General features: G+C 38.6%; 1 protein-coding gene across 10 annotated transcripts in view; it reads right to left on the bottom strand.

The window, feature by feature from the left end:
- The window catches only part of Trpc7 (transient receptor potential cation channel subfamily C member 7), a 316,931-nt gene that overhangs the window by 229,008 nt on the left and 68,206 nt on the right, over nt 1–19,717 (bottom strand). For all 10 annotated transcript variants that reach the window (XM_005333202.4, XM_078048930.1, XM_078048914.1 and 7 more), the window contains one exon: nt 18,534–18,603. The gene's annotated coding sequence lies outside the window, so the exon portion shown is untranslated. The remainder of the gene's footprint in view (nt 1–18,533; nt 18,604–19,717) is intronic.

The raw sequence follows: 19,717 nt of genomic DNA, 5'->3' as shown, positions 1-19,717 counted from the left end.
TGCTGTTAACTCTCATTAAGCCACATTCTGTCTTAAGGTCAATATTCACTCTGCCTCTACCAAACCCATCCCTGGCCACAATGTTTCAGACTTCTCTGGCTCCCAGGGGCCTCTGATGCTCCTGTTCCTTATTCTTGGGTAACTCTAGTCCACCCACTAAGATCCGGGTTCTTCATTCCCTCTTCAGTTCTCTCACAGCTTCCAAAGGTCTCTTTATGCCCACCCATGGTTATTTACAAGTTACCTTATATGACCAAGTTCAATACAGCCTCCTGAACAGGTGATTTTTGTGGTGAGAGAATAGAGACCAACACACATTTTTTTTTTATGTTTTCAAGCAAGGCTTTGGGTGGAAGAAACTGACATTGTGAAGAAGAGGTGTGAAAGCAGTAACTTCAACATCAGAAGTGAGAATGGTGAGGGAGGACGAAGTAAGATGCCAAGGGATCATCTGATTTGGCAAAGGATGCAAGCTTTCATAGCAATCACTGTGGAATGTTCTCAGCTTAGGAGCTGCAGATCATGGGGAAGTATAAACATCTATTTCTCTGAAACTCCTAAATCACTTTTATTTAAATCAGAGTCAATCAACTTAAAAATACTCCTGGAGCAATATTTTCCTATAAAGTTTTCTTAAATCTAGACCATTATTATACACATCATGAGATTAGAACCTGCCTAGGGACCTTGTTGAAATGCAGAGTCCCAGCCCCTATTCAGTGGTTATCTTTATTCAGGTCTGTACCTGGGGGGCCCAGTAATACTGATATGGGTGATCTCTAGGAATTAAAATGTCTGTACCTGGAGCATGATTTGGACATATTATGGAGAAATACAGCTTCATATTTAGTAAAATGTGAGGGTTTGGAAATCATGTAGGGATTTCAGCAAAGTGGTGCTTACGTTGTGATATTAGATGAGTGAGTGTTCAGGCAAAAGAAGAGAAAGAAACCTCCATATTCCATGACCAAATAGGAGACAGCTCATCATGCAAAAAGGGACAGGTTTGATTCTGAGCTAATCAAATATGTCAGACAATTAAAAAGAGACAAGTTTCAGTCAAGTAGGTTAAGTATGACAGAAGTGAATGGATGGGAAATGTGTTAAAGGTATTAAAAGCTTTTGATGTTCCCAATACGTAAATGGGAAAAATAACTAAACAGACATTTCTCAAAAAAAGAAACAGAAATTTCCAACAAATATATGAAAAAATGTTCAACATCTCTAAGAACCAAGGAAATGCAAATCAAAAATACCCTAAGATTTCATGTCACTCCAGTCAGAATGGCAATTATACAAATAGTAATAAATGCTGGGGCAGATGTGGGGGGAAAGATATATATTGGTGGTAGAACTGCAAATTAGTATTCTGGAAAGTAGTATGGAGCTTCCTTGAAATACTAGAAATGGAGCCATCATTTGATCCAGCTATCCCACTTCTTGATATTTATCCTAAAGGAATAAAATCAGCATGCTATAACAATACAGCCACTTCATGGTTTATAGAAGCACAATTCACAATAGCCAAATTATGAAATCAGCCGGGTGCCCATCAATTGGTCAATGGATCAAGAAAATGTGATACACACACACACACACACACACACACACACACACACACAGGAGTTTTACTCAGCCATAAAGAAGAATGAAATTATAGAATTTTTCTGGCAAATGGATGAAAATGGAGAACATTATGTTAAGTGAAATAAGCCAGACTCAGAAAATTAAGGGTCAAATATTTTCTCTCATATGTGGAAACTAGAGCAAAACAAGAGAAAGAAGATGCAGAGGGAGGGGAGAGCAGATATCATGAAGAGATAGGGAAGATCGGTGGAGTAGAAAGAGATAGGGAAGGAAGAGGGATAGGAAGGAGAGAAAATATGGAATGAATTGAACAAAATCATATAATACAAATGTCACATATAAATGTAACACAGGTAATTTCACCTTTATATACATGTAGAAAGTATCAATCAAAAATAAATAAGTAGCCAAATACCATGGTGCATGCTTGTCAATCCCAGTGACTGGGGAGGCTGAGGTAGGAGGATCACAAGTTCTAGGATAGCCTCAGCAATTTAGGGAGAACTTATCTAAATAAATAAATAAGCAAATGAATGAAAGGCAGATGCCGGTAAAAGAAGGTGAACAGGGAAGGGAAAGTGCGGGAAATGGTGATTGAAATCAAATTACATGTATGTATGATTTTGTCAAAATGAACCCGACTACTATGTATAACTATAGTGCTTTTAAAAACGGTTATTGGTGCTAAGCATGCATGTTTGCTTACCTAAATTCTTATCAAAATAAAGTCTGAGCCAGATGCAGTGGTGCACACCTATAATATGAGCAGCAGGAGGCTCTGAGACAGGAGAATAGCAAGTTTGAATCCAGTCTCAGCAACTTAGTGTGGCTCTAAGCAATTTAGTGAGACTGTATCTCAAAATTTAAAAAAAAATATATAAAATAAAAGGGCCGGATACGTGGCTTAGTGGTTAAGTTCCCCTGGGTTCAATTCCTGGTAGTGACTTGGTCACTTCTGGACTCTCACACCCTTGCTTGAATGTTTGAAAGATACTTCTGCCACCTATAGGATACATCCAGACTCTGGGTTTACCACTCATGAAAGGGCTAATAGTCAGGCCCTGTCTGCATTTCTCTGTGGCTCCAGCTTCTGAAGGCTCTTTCCTTATGCTCCATTCTCTAGTCTAGCCACCATGTGATGTCCCCCAGCTGTACTCTCCGGGAGAACACAGCTTGCCCATCTGCCCACTCGTCCACTCTGTGCCACTCCCCCAGCCTCACTCCATGGCAACCATCATCATTTCTCAAACCTCAGTTCCAGGACTGCTTGCTTTGGGGATTCTTTCCTCATCTTCTCAGCCAACCTCATTGATCATATGATTTTTTTTTCCTTAATGACTCCCCAGCGATCAAAACCCACTCTATAATGGTCCTTAGGGAAGATTACTTTCCTGGCTCCTGTTATTTCATGGTAATCCCTACTGGACAGAGGACAACTACAAGGGATATAGCATCACAGCACTTGGACTAAGGCAGAACTTGAATAAATATATGATATTTTAATATGAAATACCGAGGCCATCAAGTTGCTTGGGTGGACAAGATGGTTATGGAGCCAAAATGTTACACGTTGTTGTTAAACTTTGTCCTTTTTTTTTTTTTCCTTTCTTATAATTCTCTCTAATGAGGAAGGAGTGTGTGAAGAAAGTGCTGTTTTACTTCACCAAAGCAATTTGTGGCTTTCCCAGTTTTAGTGCAGGTTCCTGGGGTGAGCTTACTGTGGCCTTCAATTGCTGTACCCAGTGTCTGGTCACCAGCCAAAATGCTCTCAAGCTGAGCCTGGGCAGGACAAGCTCAGGTGAATGCATTTATTTATTTATTTATTATCAAGGATTGAATCAGGGACATTTAATGGCTGAACCACATCCCCAGCCCTTTTTATTTTTTGAGACAAGATTTTACTAAATGGTTTAGGGCTTCATTAAATTGCTGAGGCTAGCTTTGAACTTGTGATCCTCCTGCTTTAGTCTCCCAAGTCATTGGGATTACAGACATGTGCCACCATTCCCAGCCGTAACATTTTAATTCTTGACCTGAAGTTATTCATTTGAATAGTCCTACATTTGAATATTTGATAATTAATCTCAATCTATTATAGATTTGGATAAACTTTTTTTTTCTTCATCAAGCAACATGGATTACTCGAGTTAGCCAGATTGAATCTGGTGTTTTATAAATTAGTTTTCCTCTCCAGAAAAGAAAAGACTGCCTTTGTTCCTGCTGCTACAGAACCCTCCTTGAGAGCAGCTTCTAACATGACCTGGCTGGTCCCTAGGAGACTGGTAAATATGGTGGCTTTGCCACACTTCAAAGGCCCAAACTCAATAGCCTAACATATTTAAAATTTTCTTCTTGATTGTATGTTTATTAGTAATATTAGTATTTTTTCTTCATGGTGCTGGGGATTGAACTCAGGGCCTTACATATCCTAGGCAAGCCCTCTACTACTGAGCTACATCCCCAGCCTAACATATTTTTATCTGTAAGAAGATAAACACCAATTTATGGAAAGCTAAAGACGAATCAAAAGCATCCTATTATATTATGGAGATAGACTTTATTTACTAATTTATATTCATATTCATTTAAATATTGATTGTGACCCTCCTGGTCTGAAGGGCTAAGATGGATCTTGCCATGTAGAAGTGATTTTCATTAGTTTCATGAAGAAACATACCTGGGAACAGTCATAGGGCCATGCAGGGTTCTGAGCTCTGAGGAAAGTGTGGCAATGGATGGCCTGAGAACAGATAGGGAATTAATGATTCAGCTTGGGAGATAAGAGATGGCCTCTGGATGGTAGAAGTATGTCAGGCAAGATGGCTCACTAGTAGGCAGGAGGTAGAAATGCTGCTAAGAGTGGCAGAACATATCTCAGTTGGAAAAATCCTGGTGGATCAGAGGGTGCACATGTGAGGGCCGAGACAGTGACTCTAAACTGGGAGACCCATCCTAGAGCTAGAGGGCCTGGCCTGCTGGATTAAAGGAGGCCCCCATCCCCAGCAGATGAATTTATGTTAGACTTGTGTTGTGGCTTATCTTCACATGAACATACCGGCACATATCCACACAGTAGGTAAAACATTAGGGCAGAGGAAAAATAAAAAATAATGAGACTGAAATTGTGCTATTGTGCATTTAAAACAGTTCCATAGGTAATTGATTTGATCGTTATTCTCCCACCCCCACCCCCACTAATACATTCTGTCACAGTCCTTGGAGGAAAGACCTCCCAACAGCACTCCCAATGCTGGTTTCCCCAGACTTCCCCTAAGCACAGCTAAAGGAGGTGCACTTGCTTCCAATAGGCAGAATCATCTTTGTCCTCTCTACAAAGATGAGCTTCTCTGGCCCTTTGTGCTGTCATCTCCCTCTATTTGTCACTTTCTGTTGGGTATGGGTTTTGCCGTGATGGGTTTCTTTCACAGGCATGGCCATTGCTTTTTATCTAAAAGAAAGGGCTGCAAGAATTCAATGGGTTATTTATTAAACAGCCGGTCCTGCTTTGAGAGACTTTCCCCTCACTTTTGAGTGTTTAATAACAATTCTCTTGGTGGATGCTCTCTGCACAAAAGAAGTTAAACTACTGAAGAAATGATTTAAGCATTTTAAAACTAATACACTTTAGAATTCTGATTGGAGATAAGGTAGACTTTTTATTAACAAAGGGCGAATCTCATTTTCTCAAAAATTTCCTAATAAGGAGGAGAAAACCAAGAGAGTGGGAGAGTGTAACTCGGGCAACACACACTCAGGTGAAATTAATATGGCATTCAGTATTCTGCCTGGGAAATGCAGAAAAGCTTCCCTGCCTTGTGACCCCCCAAGAAATGAGGACCCAGGGAAAGGTTTATGCATAAATCATATCTATCCTCTAACATGGCTATTGGCCAGACCCTTGTGTAAATGAGTAGATATGTACAAGCTATTTGTTCATCATATTAGCTAATAGGGCATTGAGGACAGGGACTGTGACAGTTCTCCCAGGTGACACTGCCTTTACCTTTAAGCAGCTCTAAGAGATGTAGTTTTTTCCCTTGCTCTACAGATGGACAGAAGGGTCGAGTAACTTGCCCAGGGTTAAACAGCTTCAGCTAATAAGTGTCAGTAGGGACATCCTCTAAGCACAGAGTTTTAACAGTGCTTTGTTATCTCCTTATATTTCTATCAGCTCCTTTGCAAGAATTCTGTAGGAATTCTACCACTAATCATCAGCCCTAAAAAGCCTAACAGAATATAGTATCTAAAAAAAGAAAAGCAGGAAGGAGTCTGTTTAACAAAAGACATGGCCTCCTAACAATAACAGCACCATGAAAGCTGTATGTTGATGGTAGGCCAACACAAGCACCAATATAGAATTCCTGCACTAAGTAATCATGGTGGTAGTTGTTAGGGTCATACATATGTATACATATTCATGATTTTTTCATCATTTGCTATAAAATCAACTCTTTCAGGATGTTTTTTGCAAGGAATCATTTCTATCATTTCACAAAAGATGGAGAAAAACAAGAAGTTCGGGAATTAGGTACTAGAAAATTAAAGAGCTTATTGAGAATTATAGCTTTTGTAAAGAGGAAAAAAAAATGGAGTTGTACTTTTCAATACTGAACACATAAACTATTTTCCAGAAACAGAATGTTGTTTCCAGAAAGACAAGCACTCTTGTCTTCAATATCTGGCCAGGAGTAGTATTACATACCTGTAATCCCAGTGATTCAGGGAACTGAGACAGGAGTATGAAAAATTTGAGGCCAGCTTCAGCAACTTAGTTCTCAATGTCATCTCAAAATAAAAAATGAAAAGGGTTCACACACGTACACATGCACACAAACACACACACACAACATTATTTTAAACATCTGGATTAAAATGGATAAGGCTTATAGTTATACTATAGCTAACATCTGGATGTGATTTTTTTTTTTTAAAGAAGATGCTATGTAGAAAAAGATAAGTTGTAAAGAAGTTTCTTGATACCTTGTTTCTTTTTCCTTCAGCTTTATTGAGATGTAATTGATAAAAATTTTATAAATTCAAGATGCACAACATGATGATTTGATATATCTATATATTGTATAATTATCAGTCAAATTAATTAAAACATTTTTCACCACATGTAGTGGGGTGTGTATATGTGTGTGTGTGTGTGTGTGTGTGTGTGTGCGCACATTTGAGCATTTAAGATCAACTCTCTTAGCAAATTTCAAGTAAATAATAGGTTAACTGTAGTTGGAAGTGGAGCAAGATACTGGCTGAGTAAGATCTTCTGGAGAGTTCTGCCCACAGACGCATAAAGTCACTTACCAAATTACTATCACAAGAACTCAAGAAATCAGGTGAGGGGTGTTAGTAGTGCCTGTTTTAGTGTTATACAAGGAAAAGATGCCTTGAAGAAGACAGGTGGAAAGTGTTGCTGGTGGTACCCTTCATGCAATTCCAAGCAGCCCAACATGGAAAGAGAGACCTTCAGGTTGGCCTGAGTGAATAGACCCAGTACTGAGGCTGCCACGGGGAAACCCTGTGCCGGGAAAAGCTCTGTGACCCCCACCTCCAGGCCAGTATTGGAACACAGAGGCTTCAGAACTGCTGTCGGCCAGGGAGCTGACTGCCTTCACCACCCATCCTCCAAACTCTGTCAACAGAACAGGGAGCAAGACTCCACCCTCTGGAAAGCAAGGCAAGAAAGCTGGCACCAGGATTGGTCCTGGAGCCCAGTGCCAGGCCTACCATGGTGAGACTCAGCACCTGGTAGAAACTGAAGGCGCTGTATGCAGGCCAGAGCTCGTAGAGCTTCTAGACTGGTCCCGGCATCAGGTGGAGACCTGTACACAGTGCCACAGACTCAGGGTTTGGCCTGCATCATTCTAACCCTGGAGGGGGCCCAGGGCATGTGCCCTCCTCCTGAGAATTTATAAGCCCTTGTAGCTGTGACACTGTGTACAACCCAACTTAGCAACGTGAGAGTCACAGATATCTCTTCAAGATACTGATTTATTTTCCCTTGGATGTATACCCAGGCCTGGGATTGTTAGATCATATGATAGTTCTATTTTTAATTTTTTGAGGAAACTCCATATTGTTTTCCATAATGGCTGTACTAGTTGGCATTTCCACTAACAGTGTACCAACATTCCCTTTACTCTGTATCTTTGCCAACATATATTACCTTTTGATTGTGATAACAGCCATCCTTACAGGTGTTTCCATTATCAGCTATGTTGAGGACCTTCTCATATACGTGTTGGACGTTTGTATGGCTTCCTTTGAGAAATATCTATTTAGGGTTCTTCGTTCATTTAAAAAGTTTTAATTGACACATATAATATACATATCAATGGGAGACAGTGTGATGATTAGATACATGTATACGATGTGCAATGATTAAACCAGAATAATTAGCATTTCCATCTCCTTAAACAGTCATCATTTCTTTGCTAATTCTTAAATTCAGTTATTTTTTGCTATTGAGTTATAGTTCTGTTGTGTCATTTTATTATAGTCTCTTTATCATCATCCTGTATCTATTTTAGGTGATAAAAATAGTAGCAAGACTCTTTCAGTTACAATCCTGTTCTTTCTGCCCACTTCTACTTTACTCTAGTTGATGACTCAATGTTTATTATTCCACAAATAGAAGCTGGTTTGGACATGTCACTGAAGTGAAATTAAGTTCTTACTTTCTTCAGGACTCTCTTGTTGCCCCTTGATAATACTAGACACTCTCATGCCTTAGGGCCTTTGTACCTGCCCTTAGCGCTCCCTGGAATGTTCTTAGCCTAGATACCTTTATAACTCTTTTCATCAACTTCAGCCATCTGATGAAAATTGAAAACCACAGCTTTTGTTATCTTTCTATGAGTTACTATTCTGAGTTTTCTCTCAGTAAATATCAGCTTCACTGATATCCTTTATATTAGGCTATATCCTCAGAACCTGGAAGTGTGCCTGGCACACAGGAAGTGTTTGGTGGCAGTTCATTTAACAAATTATATATATATATATAATATATATTATTATATATATAATATATATAATATTACCCTCAAATGCTATATGTACTCACTGGATCTTTTCTGTAAGGGCAAGGACTTAGTTGGGGGCATTACAATGTCCCCTGTATCCTGGAGAGAATCTGCTATATCATTGCCTTTTGATATATACTTATGGATTGAGTAGGTAGATCACAGCTCATTGACAAAATTATTGGGAGGATTAGGGGCTTTAAAAAGAAGGATGAAAGGAAAGGAAGGGAGGGGGAGGGAGAGAGAGAGAGAGAGAGAGAGAGAGAGAGAGAGAGAGAGAGAGAGAGAGAACTGATATATCAGAGCTCACTCCCATTTCACATTGGCTTTTCAGAGATTATATGTATTTTATTATGTTAAAGCTACAATCTCAAATAAAATTTGCAATTCCCAAGAAGAGAAAATCAAATTGCAAATAAATATAGCTTATCATGAAACCTCATATCGACTCCTCGTCAGCTGCTGTTTTAGTCAGTATTGGTCACTCGGCTGTTAGGGGATGCATCTGATGGTGTGCCTCGTAAGTCTTGGTTGTACTAATGATATTCTCCTGTCAATAGATATATTGGATTCATATATAATCCAACAACCATTTACTCAGCTGATAAAGAGAAAATAAGATTGTACTTGCCAAATTTATTCTTTGTGGATCCAGGGACAAAACAGACACTTCAGCTTTGCCACAATCCAACCATCACCAGGAGGGTGCCAGGAGGAGGCGAAATATAAGATGAATTTTAATGATGAATAGGACACTGACATTTGAAGTGCCTGTTTATTACAAAAATGAGAAAGCTTCAAAGTTATTCCCTCTGCTGGTCGGAAACCAGGGCTAAACAGAGAGAAGAAAATTGCCTTTGATTGAAGCATGTGGCCACAGTCACTGGCAGGCTCCAAAAGCATAAATAGACATTGGAAGACACAGAGGATCACTGACCCAGAATTAGCTTTAAATATCTTAAAGCACATTTTTGAACATGAAGAGATATTAGCAAAACTATAAATTTGAGAGTTTGGAGCTTGGGTTTCTATATGTTCAAATAATTAATGTATTTGTTTTAGTGAGCTTTTTTGTTGCTCTGACTAAATGACCTGACCAGATCAACTGCAGAGGAGGAAATATTTATTTGGGGGCTCACAGTTTCAGAGAGATAGCAGGCTCCATTCCTCAGGGCTTAAGGTGAAGCTGAACATCATGGCAGAAGAGTATGCTAGAGGGAAGTGGAGAGAGAGAGAGAGAGAGAGAGAGAGAGAGAGAGAGAGAGAGAGAGAGAGAGAGAGAGAGAGAGAGAGAGAGAGAGAACACTCTCCAGATACAAAATAGACCCTATAGTCTCATCCCCAATGAACCACTTTCTCCAGCCACATACCACCTGCCTCTAAATATCACTCAATTAATCCCATTAAGGATTAATCAACTGATTAGGCTAAAGGTATAAGCCAATCGTTTCTCCTCCAAACCTTCTTGCATTTTCTCACATGTGAGCTTTTGGGGGACATATCACATCCAAACCATAACAGTATTCAGGTTCAGAACAATATGAGGTAGAAACACAATACCTGAAAAAGAATGTTTGAGAATGGAAAGGAATTACAGTGGCAACATATTCAGCTTAGCAAGTAAATATTTATTTGGAAGAGGGAATCTTGAGGTTAGTCTAAGAAGCATGGACAGTTGTACCTATTCCAGGTAAGGCTTTGTGGTTCATTAGAGAACTGTGGAAACAATCCTAGCATGAATTCCCAACCTGTTTTTAAGGGAGGAGACTGCTTCTTTCCCTCCTGATAGCAAAAGTGGGCCTGTGATTTTCACTGGTCAAGCAAATTTAAGTGGAAATGATATGTGACATATAGTATGGTTGTGCCAGGTACAGAATCACACACCTATGATTCCAGCTGCTCAGGAAGCTGAGGCTGGAGGATTGCATGTTTGTGACCAGCTTGGGCAACTTAGCAAGACCTTGACTCAAGATTTTAAAAAATAAATAAATAGAAGACCACCCCTGGGTTCATTCTCCAGTACCACAAAAAGAAAATGAAAGAAGAGTAGTAGTATTGTAGCCAATTCATATGGACATAAATATGAGTCATTGGGTCAATCTTTGTTTTGGCAAGGCACTAATATTTGGAGACTTTTGTTGTTGGTACACATCTTACTCTTAGCTGATCCAAACTATCTCTACCTCTGTGCAAGTTGTTGAGAAAACGTTCTCATAATTTTAGAGGAATGGTGACACACCCTAAAGAACTCAGAGTTCTAGGAATTCAGTTTTTCCAAGAAGAGTGCCCCTCAGAATTTCCTGGGAATTTGTGAAACATGCAAAATTCTTTGCCACAGAATTAATGAATCTAAATCTCTGGAGGTAGGACTTGAGATTTGCATTTCAGAAATTCCTCCTTGTACAACCCTAAATCTTCGCCTAAGACTAAAGGACAAGGATAAGAATACAGAAGCAGTGAGCAAGAGCTTAGGAAACTTTTCTTTGGAAGCGTTTTTGTTTGGTTTGGTTTGGTTACGTTAACTGTATGGAAAAGCATGTTTTTTAAAAAAAGGAACTGTAAACTATCAACCTGGAGAACATTTTTTTTAAAGTATGTGTTTTTAGCTATTGATGGACCTTTATTTTATTCATTTATATGTGGTGCTGAGAATTGAACCCAGTGCACTACCACTGAGCCACAACTCCAGCCCCTGGAAAACATTTTTGTGAGATATAATAAATAATATTATAATAAGTCTGACATTCATATATAAAAGCACCACAGTGAATCTCAACACTCTGTATATCCACAAGAATGGGGATAGGCAAAGGTTTACAGTCTTAATAAGAAAAAACTTGCATGTATATGAAAAAAGAGAAATACAAAAATTAAGCCAATTAAAGGATAATAAGTTGACCAAAGAATATATATGAGAAGCTTGAAATATATTCAACCTTACTAATAATGAAATATATTCCAGGTAAGTTAATTAATAGTGCAATATCAGTTTTCTTCTATCATATCTCACACCTAAACTTACTCTTTTTATTTATTTTAGTTTTTAAAATAAATTATTGACAAAGCAGCTCCCAATATTTGAGAAAACTTCAAAAAGGAAGCAATTTTCCAAAGTAGCATACTACAGAATTATTGCAATGTTAAGTAAAATATAGAAATAAACCTGCAGTAAAGTTAACAATCTAACCATCTCAACTAAAAAAAAAACTATTTATAATTTTAAACTGCACAAGATAATACACCTTAATATAACCTCTTGTTATTTCAAAAAGATTATGGAATTACTAGAAATTTATTTTGATTAATATGTTCCAATTAAAAACCATAATGGGGAAACTCTATACCTTATTCAAAGGGAGTTTCCTTATAATATTAACCACAGTTAACCACAGGCTTTTGTCCATTCAACAGAAAATACACATAAAACAGACCATACATTCCCAAAAAACTTTTAAAGGATGTATAGTAACTAACATTCAATGCTTTTTTATTATATTGTACACAATATCTTCACTTTATATAGAAATCATAAGAATTTCTTTCCCCTTATACTACTATTAAGGACATAGGATTCATGATTTGGATGCATGGATGTAAGAAACAAAATATAAAACATTTTAAGTTCTTTTTTCACTTTTTATTAGTTCTTTTTAATTATACATGACAGTACAATTCACTTTCATATAATTATACAAACATGGAATATATCTGTTTCTAATTAGGACCCCATTCTTGTGGGTATACAGAGTGTTGAGATTCACTGTGGTGCATTTATATATTTATGTGGGAAAGTTATGTCAGATTTATTCCACTGTCTTTTCTTTTCCTATCCTCTTCCCTTCCCTTCATTCCCATTTGTCTAATCTACTAAACTTCTATTCTTCCCCTCCCTACTCTTATTGTGGGTTAGCTTCCAAATATCAGAGAGAGTATTTGGCCTTTAATTTTTTAGGTTTGACTTATTTCACTTATCATAATTGTCTCCAGATCCATCAATTTACTGGCAAATGTCATAGAGTCATTTTTCTTAATAGCTGGGTAATACTCCATTGTGTATATATACCACAATTTCTTTATCTATTCATCTGTTGAAGGGCATCTAGTTTGGCTTAGCTATTGTGGATTGTACTGCTGTAAACATTGATGTGACTGTGTCACTGTAGTATGCTGATTTTAAGTCCTTTGGGTATATACTGAGGAGTGGAGTAGCTGGATCAAATGGTAGTTCCATTTCTAGTTTTTTGAGGGCTCTCCATACTGCTTTCTAAAGTGGTTATACCAATTTGCAGTCCCACTAAGAATGTGTAAGTGTACCCTTTTACCCCTATCCTCATAACATTTATTGTTGCTTGTATTCTTGATAATTGCCAGTCTGACTTTAGTGAGATAAGATCTCAGTGTAGTTTTAATATGCATTTCTCTGATTGCTAGAGATATTGAATATTTTTTTCATATATTTGTTGAAGATTCATGTTTCTTCTTGTGAGAACTGTCTGTTCAGTTCCTTTGCCGATTTATTGATTGGGTTATTTATTTATTTATTTTTGGTGTTAGGTTTTTTGAGTTCTTTGTCTATCCTGGAAATTAGTGCCCTGAGATGCAGGTAGCAAAGATTTTCTCCCATTTTGTAGACGCTCTCTTCATACTCTTGATTGTTTTCTTTGCTGTGAAGAAGCTTTTTTAGTTTGATACCATCCATATATTGGTACTTGATTTTACTTCTTGCACTTTAGGAGTCTTGTTAAGGAAGTAGTTCCTGAGCTGATGTATTGGAGTGCTGGGCCTTGAGATTGGATCCTAGCTCTGTCACTCATTAGCTTTAGGATCCCGAGCTAGTGCTTCCAGTTCTAGAACTCTTAGTTTCTCATGGCTTTGATGGTTTTGATGACAGCCAACTCACCTGCTTCTCAGGGCTATTTGATTTAGTAACTCAGGTGTGCTTTGTGAACTGAAGAACACTTTGCATATCAGAATACTATGGACCGTGTTGATATGGGGTATGGGTGGGGAGGGTTTGTTCTCTAGTGATAACACTCAAGAGCCTCTGGATTGACACGAAACAGAAATCAGCAACATGATACTGGAAAGCAGGCTCAGGCTCATCAATGTTAATTTTATTTTGCTGTTTTAGTAACTGGTAAGAAAATTATTAGGAATTATTTAAATCTAAGAGATGGCTTAAAGCTGAGAGCCTGTCTGGTTTAAGTTGCAGAGTTATGAAAACAGACATGTCTGCACTGTTTCGATTGAGAATCTCAGATAGTGGAGAAGCCAGGAAGAGAGAACCTGCCAAGTTGATATTAGACAACTCACCAGAGCATGAACAAAAGCTCCTCTAACTCCTTCCCATTCCTACTAAAATAGGGCATTTACAGAGTGCTCATTATATGCTAAGCACTTTACTTGTCACCATCTCCAGAGACAGGTATTTTCAGCTCACTTGTACAGATGAAGAAGGACGCTTACTGGGGTAGTTGGGTTGTTTTTGTTTTTGTTTTTTTCCTAAAGTGACTTTCCCAGAAAGTGATGAGGGCAGAATTTGAATTGAATTTTTGCCTGACTGAACCTTTGCTCAGCTTCTCTCTATAAAGCAGATACAGTTACTTCAGGTGGCAATGTGAAAATACAAAAAGAACGCATCACTTTTACAAACCAGAAAAAAATAACAGTGACATCTGGAATCACAGAAATGTACCACTCACATGTCAAGGTGTTCTGCATAACCATGATAATGAGGAACTGGAGTACAGAAAATTGAAAATCCCAATAATGCTCAAATAAACCATCTTCTTATTCTGTATTCTTAAAAACTTAGATGCAGAAATGCATAGCTAATGTACAACTGTCCTTAGATTCAGGTTAAAGAAATGAAAGGAAATGTAAATTGCTGTACTCTTCAAGGTTTTTTAATGTCATTGGGAATCTAGACCCAGCTCTAATGATGAAGGAAGTAATGCCAACTTTTTGTCTTGCAATTATAATCCTTTTAAAATGGGCATCCTGTGTCTCCTTAAAGTGCTTTCCTTGATTTGCTCATCACTATAACCCAAAGTAATTCTTTAAGGGAGACATGCCAAAGAAAAATGTCCTTACAGTCAGGAAAGTACAAATACTCCCAATTACATCTTAAAATTACAATGTACTGAACTGTGGTTAAGTACCTAAAGATCTGATTACCTGTTAAATCATACCTAAAACATGACCAGGGGAAAGTAGCTGGTCTAGCAATAAAAACTCCTTACTTGCTAATAGATATTAAAATATAATTAATAAAATATGACTCTCCTTTACAGGACCTAATGGTCCTTAGTTTTTGGACCATCATCTTTCCACGGCAGCTCCCAAGGCTCTGAATCTCTAAAAGCCATACATAGCAAAGCTAATATACAACATAGGCTGCCGAGCTGTGGGAACAAATGGGGTGTAGAAAGTGAAGTAAAGAGGCCGAGTATGGCCTTTATAGGACTTCAAAATGAATCCCAAGCCATAATGAATGGTGGCAGTTTAAGTTCTTGGAATTACTTAAGAAGTCATTTAGCTATTTTATTGGTTATCTTTTAGGCATATTTTAAAACATGCAGAAATCGTTTTTCTTTTCGACTCTCCCTTTCCCTTCTCTACATTCCTCCTTCCCCCTCTCATTTCTCCCTTCCTCCCTTTCTTTTATTTTTACTAGAAGAAGAGAAAAAGCATAATTGTGTGTGAGTCGGGGAGGCATAAAATGACAGATAAAATGTAGCTATTAATAAGTAATAAATAAAATAATGAATAAAAAATAATTCTGAGCTCCCAGTGTTATTTCTTTAAAAAAGAGCACTATAGACTTATTTCTCCTTTAACCCTCACCTGTTGCACACCTACTGTGTGTTAAGCCACAGGTGCTTTCCCCTCGTCTCCACCCCAGGAGGAAGTGGAGCTTTAGAACAGGGGGCTGTACTATGGGACTCTGCCTTGGTGACCTCTGCTTTCAGCACTGTTGTCCCAGGGCCTCCTCCTGGGTCAAGAAGTGGGTGACAGCAAGACCCTCAAGGCCAATGCAGCTAAGGTTCCCCCCACTTTCCACTCAAGTCAAGTTCATCAGGGTTCACTCATAATGACTCTGCAAGTTTACATTCCTTATCTGAATGTTCCTGAACCCAAATGTTGTTGGAGATTGGCATCCCAGACCCTTGGCTTCTCTGGACTGGTACCTCGTCAGCCAAGAGCTTCTGGAGAAAAGAGCACCAGCTGGCAAGTTGGTGCCAGTACGAAGGCCTGGTCTCAACTTCAACTGCACCCTCAGTGTGGGCCTATACTGGTCCATCCAGTTCTCCACTGATTCCCAGAACACCTCTAAATTTTCTTTTGTCCCCTTCATTCTGTTAGGAGATGACTTTCTTTTGAAAAGAGAGGAGATGATGTGAGAGGGAAATTTCCATCTGGCAGGCCTCTTTGCCTTCCTCTTTCAAACCCCACTCACACACTGGCTTCTCTTGCTCTTCCCAGGAGCCATGTGCTGTTAATGGCTTGTGCTGTCCCCTGTATCATCAGTGTGACCTGACTTCCTGGTCTTCTTGGCAACACATAAACATGTTCTGATTTCTCCCATGGTAAAAACAACTGCCCCTGAATGTGCCTTCAGCCCTGTCCCACTTTCTCTATTTTACTACAACCCTGAGTAATGGACAGTAGTGTGTGTGTGTGTGTGTGTGTGTGTGTGTGTGTGTGTGTGTAATATATTTACCATTTAAAAAGTGCTTGATTAAAGTATAATACGTCTATGACTCCCAAGCCATAATGAACGGTGGCAGTTCTTAATTCTGTGAGGTACAGCATGATATTTCAACACATGTATAATGTACTGATCACATGAGGGTAATTAGCATTTCTATTTCCTTATCATTTCCTTTTGGGTCTGGAGCCTTGAGCCTTTCTCTTCTAATTATTCATAAAATATATGCATTCCTATCTAGAGTCACCCCACTGTGCTGTGGAACACTAGAACATATTATTTCTATCTTGAGGTGCTTGGGACAGTGATTTTGTTGGGACAGCTAAGGCAAGCTGGGCTTTGAAGAAAATGTATATATTTCAACCTTATTAATTCATTAAGAACTGTAAGACTCCACAGACTAAGATCTACACAAGATGCTTGATAGTATTTACTGAAACAATCCTTTAATTCCTATAGCTGACAATAACAAGCTCAACAAATCAAGTAATTAAAGACTGATCACAGTCGACCTTCATACAAGGTCTGTCTCTCTCCATTTCTCCTCAATGACACATGTTCAAATAGGATGTATTTGTTTGATCATGGGGAAAAGGTAAGAATTTAAGCTAAAGAATGAGCCAGAAAAAACCAATCTTAGCTCATGGTGGAGCTGAATATCTGAGGAATAGAGAATCCTTTGTAACTAATTTCCAGGGAGGCAGTAAAATAACTCTGTCCCTCTTTCTGGACTATGCTAAAAACTTATAGTCCATTTCATTAAAGTAGTCTTAATGAAGACAAATGAATAAATATGGCAACAAAGTGAAATTGAACTGCTTCTGATTGTTTGAGACAAGCATTAGATACATTGTGAGAGTTTCTACATATGCACCTAAAGTAGCTCCCAGACCTGCTCAAGTTCACTGCTCAAGTTCACCAGTAGCAGCCTCACAATGCCTGGGCCCTAGAGCTCATTGCCAAAACCCATGCCCAGCCCCACTCAACATATCTGAATCGGGAAGCCAGTGGTACAGAGAAGATAGATGTTTATAATTCGAGGCTGTGCTTCCATTCCACATAGGAGAATTGGCTTTTTTCAGCTATAAGTATCAAAGGCAGAATAAATGGCTTCATAACACTTTTACTATTGCTAATAGTCATAAATCTGGATTTTATACTGACCTCTGTCTCAAAGCACTTCACAAGCATAAAGAGAAATATAAACTTCCCACCAACATTGCTTTATACAGTCAAAAACCATTTCCTGTGAAATGAAAGACACTTGCTATTTAACAACCCACAGATACATTAGGCAACAATCTAAGGCAGGAGTATCCGATTGTAACCAAATGCAGAATTGATTTAGTTAGAATGCAATTACTTAAAAAACTCCTGTTCTCTATTTTGCATTTCTTGTGAAGGGTCATTAAGAAGAGTCCAGATGTTATGCAACTCAGTATTTGGGTTTCATCTTCTTTGGGGATAGAGCAGAGCAGATTGGTGCAAGTCCCTACACTGAAAGCCACTTCGCTTGACCTCAGGGCATAGCCTGCCTTGTTGAACCGAAGTGCCATACTTTCATTACTAAGAAAATACTTCCATTGAAAATGTGGTGTTTCTCTCAGCCTAAAGGCACACTTGGTGAACTTTTCTGATTTCATCTTGTCTCGCTGGTTAGTCTATTCTGAGGCTCAATTAACTTGACTGTTCTTCCATTTCCCAATTCCCAGCTTTCTCCTGAAGTAGTCCCTTTAACTGTGGCTAACACAGCATTTATTGCTCAATGCTCTTCAACACAGTCCAGAGCAAGTCTCTGCAAAAGACTGGGAAATTGTCCCCTGCATTCTCATTTTTTGGAAAGTTGTATCATCTACTATCCTGCAGTAAACCCTTTGTTGGACTTTGCTTCATTTGGCATTTTTCCAAACCCATTTGTTGACATTCTTTCTCCTTTCTTTTGTGGAACCCATGTCAACATCACACAAAACTTGAGCACTCCTTGGAAATGTTGAAAGTTTCTCACAGATTAAGCTATGATGATGTCCAGGTTTTCTCATGTAGAATGAAAATATTAGACCACTAGTTTTCCCAGGTCCCAATTAGTTCCAAAAGAGCATACACACAATGTAAATATTACTGTTGGAGGATATAATTTCCAAGGTGACCCGGAGCATATAAAATAGCAAAATTATGGGCTGGGGATGTGGCTTAAGCGGTAACGCGCTCACCTGGCATGCGTGCGGCCCGGGTTCGATCCTCAGCACCACATACAAACAAAGATGTTGTGTCCGCTGAAAACTAAAAAAATAAATATTAAAATTCTCTCTCTCTCTCTCTCCCTCTCTCTCTCTTTAAAATAAATAAATAAATAAATAAAGTTCTTCTTAAAAAAAAAATAAAATAGCAAAATTATTCTCAATTTATACCTCCTACTGGGTGTAGAAAACCTCAGTATTCTAGGTGTTTTTTCCCTACTAATGTCCTGGAATCTTTCTGGCAATAAAATCTATGGAGGAACCCGGGGAAGGAATTCTATTAGCTGGAAAATATGGAACCAAAATTCCCCAGGGAAGAATTTTACCTTCTCTCCTTTAATTCATTAACACTAAGAATATTAGTCACAGACATCCATGGACCACCTAAAATAACTTGTGTGCAGCCTGGAATAATGGAGACAGCTAGAATTCTCATTTTGGTCCTTAGATGTCACTAAAAAAGAAAACCTCTGACTTTGGTATGTAACAAATTAGCACATCAAAAGAGTGTTTTGAGCCCAATAGGAGAAAGTAGAGACATCCCAATTTTTCCTTTAGATCTCTGCATTATTTCAACAGATGCATTCTAGTAATTATTTGGGGGAATCTAGACAGACCTTTCAATCAAAGATGATGGAAAGCTGGGGCCAAGAGGGCCAGGTTAGAACAGTTGCTCTTCAGTAAAATTTAAGTACCATTTCTTTTTATTTTCCCTTCTTACCTGGAGCTTGGCATTGATAAATAGATTTCTTGGTGGGGGATTTACTAGAAGGAACATGAGAAAGAAAGTACCTTGATACTATTCATTAATTCAACAAAGATGGATTTGGCACTCATGGTAGACAAGGTACTTGGTGCTAGAGATGCAGAGAGGGCACCAACAGAGGTGACAGCAGCCCTTGTGAGCTGGGAACATGGGGATGGTGTCAGACAGGAATCACAAGGCCACATGGCTACTCTAATTTCCAACCAAGATAAGGTCTCTGAAGGGAACAGACATTCATTCTAGGGCAGTGGATACCCAAGGAGCCTCTCTGAAGAAGTGCTGCTTGAGATCTCAAGGATGGGAAGGAACAAGTTGGGGATAAAGAGAAAGGGAAACATTCTGAGAAGGGGGATGTGCAAAAACCCAGTGGCCAAAGAACTCAACAACCCCA

This window comes from Ictidomys tridecemlineatus, chromosome 1, assembly GCF_052094955.1.
Source record: "Ictidomys tridecemlineatus isolate mIctTri1 chromosome 1, mIctTri1.hap1, whole genome shotgun sequence".
Taxonomy (NCBI): Eukaryota; Metazoa; Chordata; class Mammalia; order Rodentia; family Sciuridae; genus Ictidomys; species Ictidomys tridecemlineatus.
The sequence above is the reverse complement of the archived record's forward strand: the minus strand, read 5'-3'. Positions and strand labels throughout refer to the sequence as shown.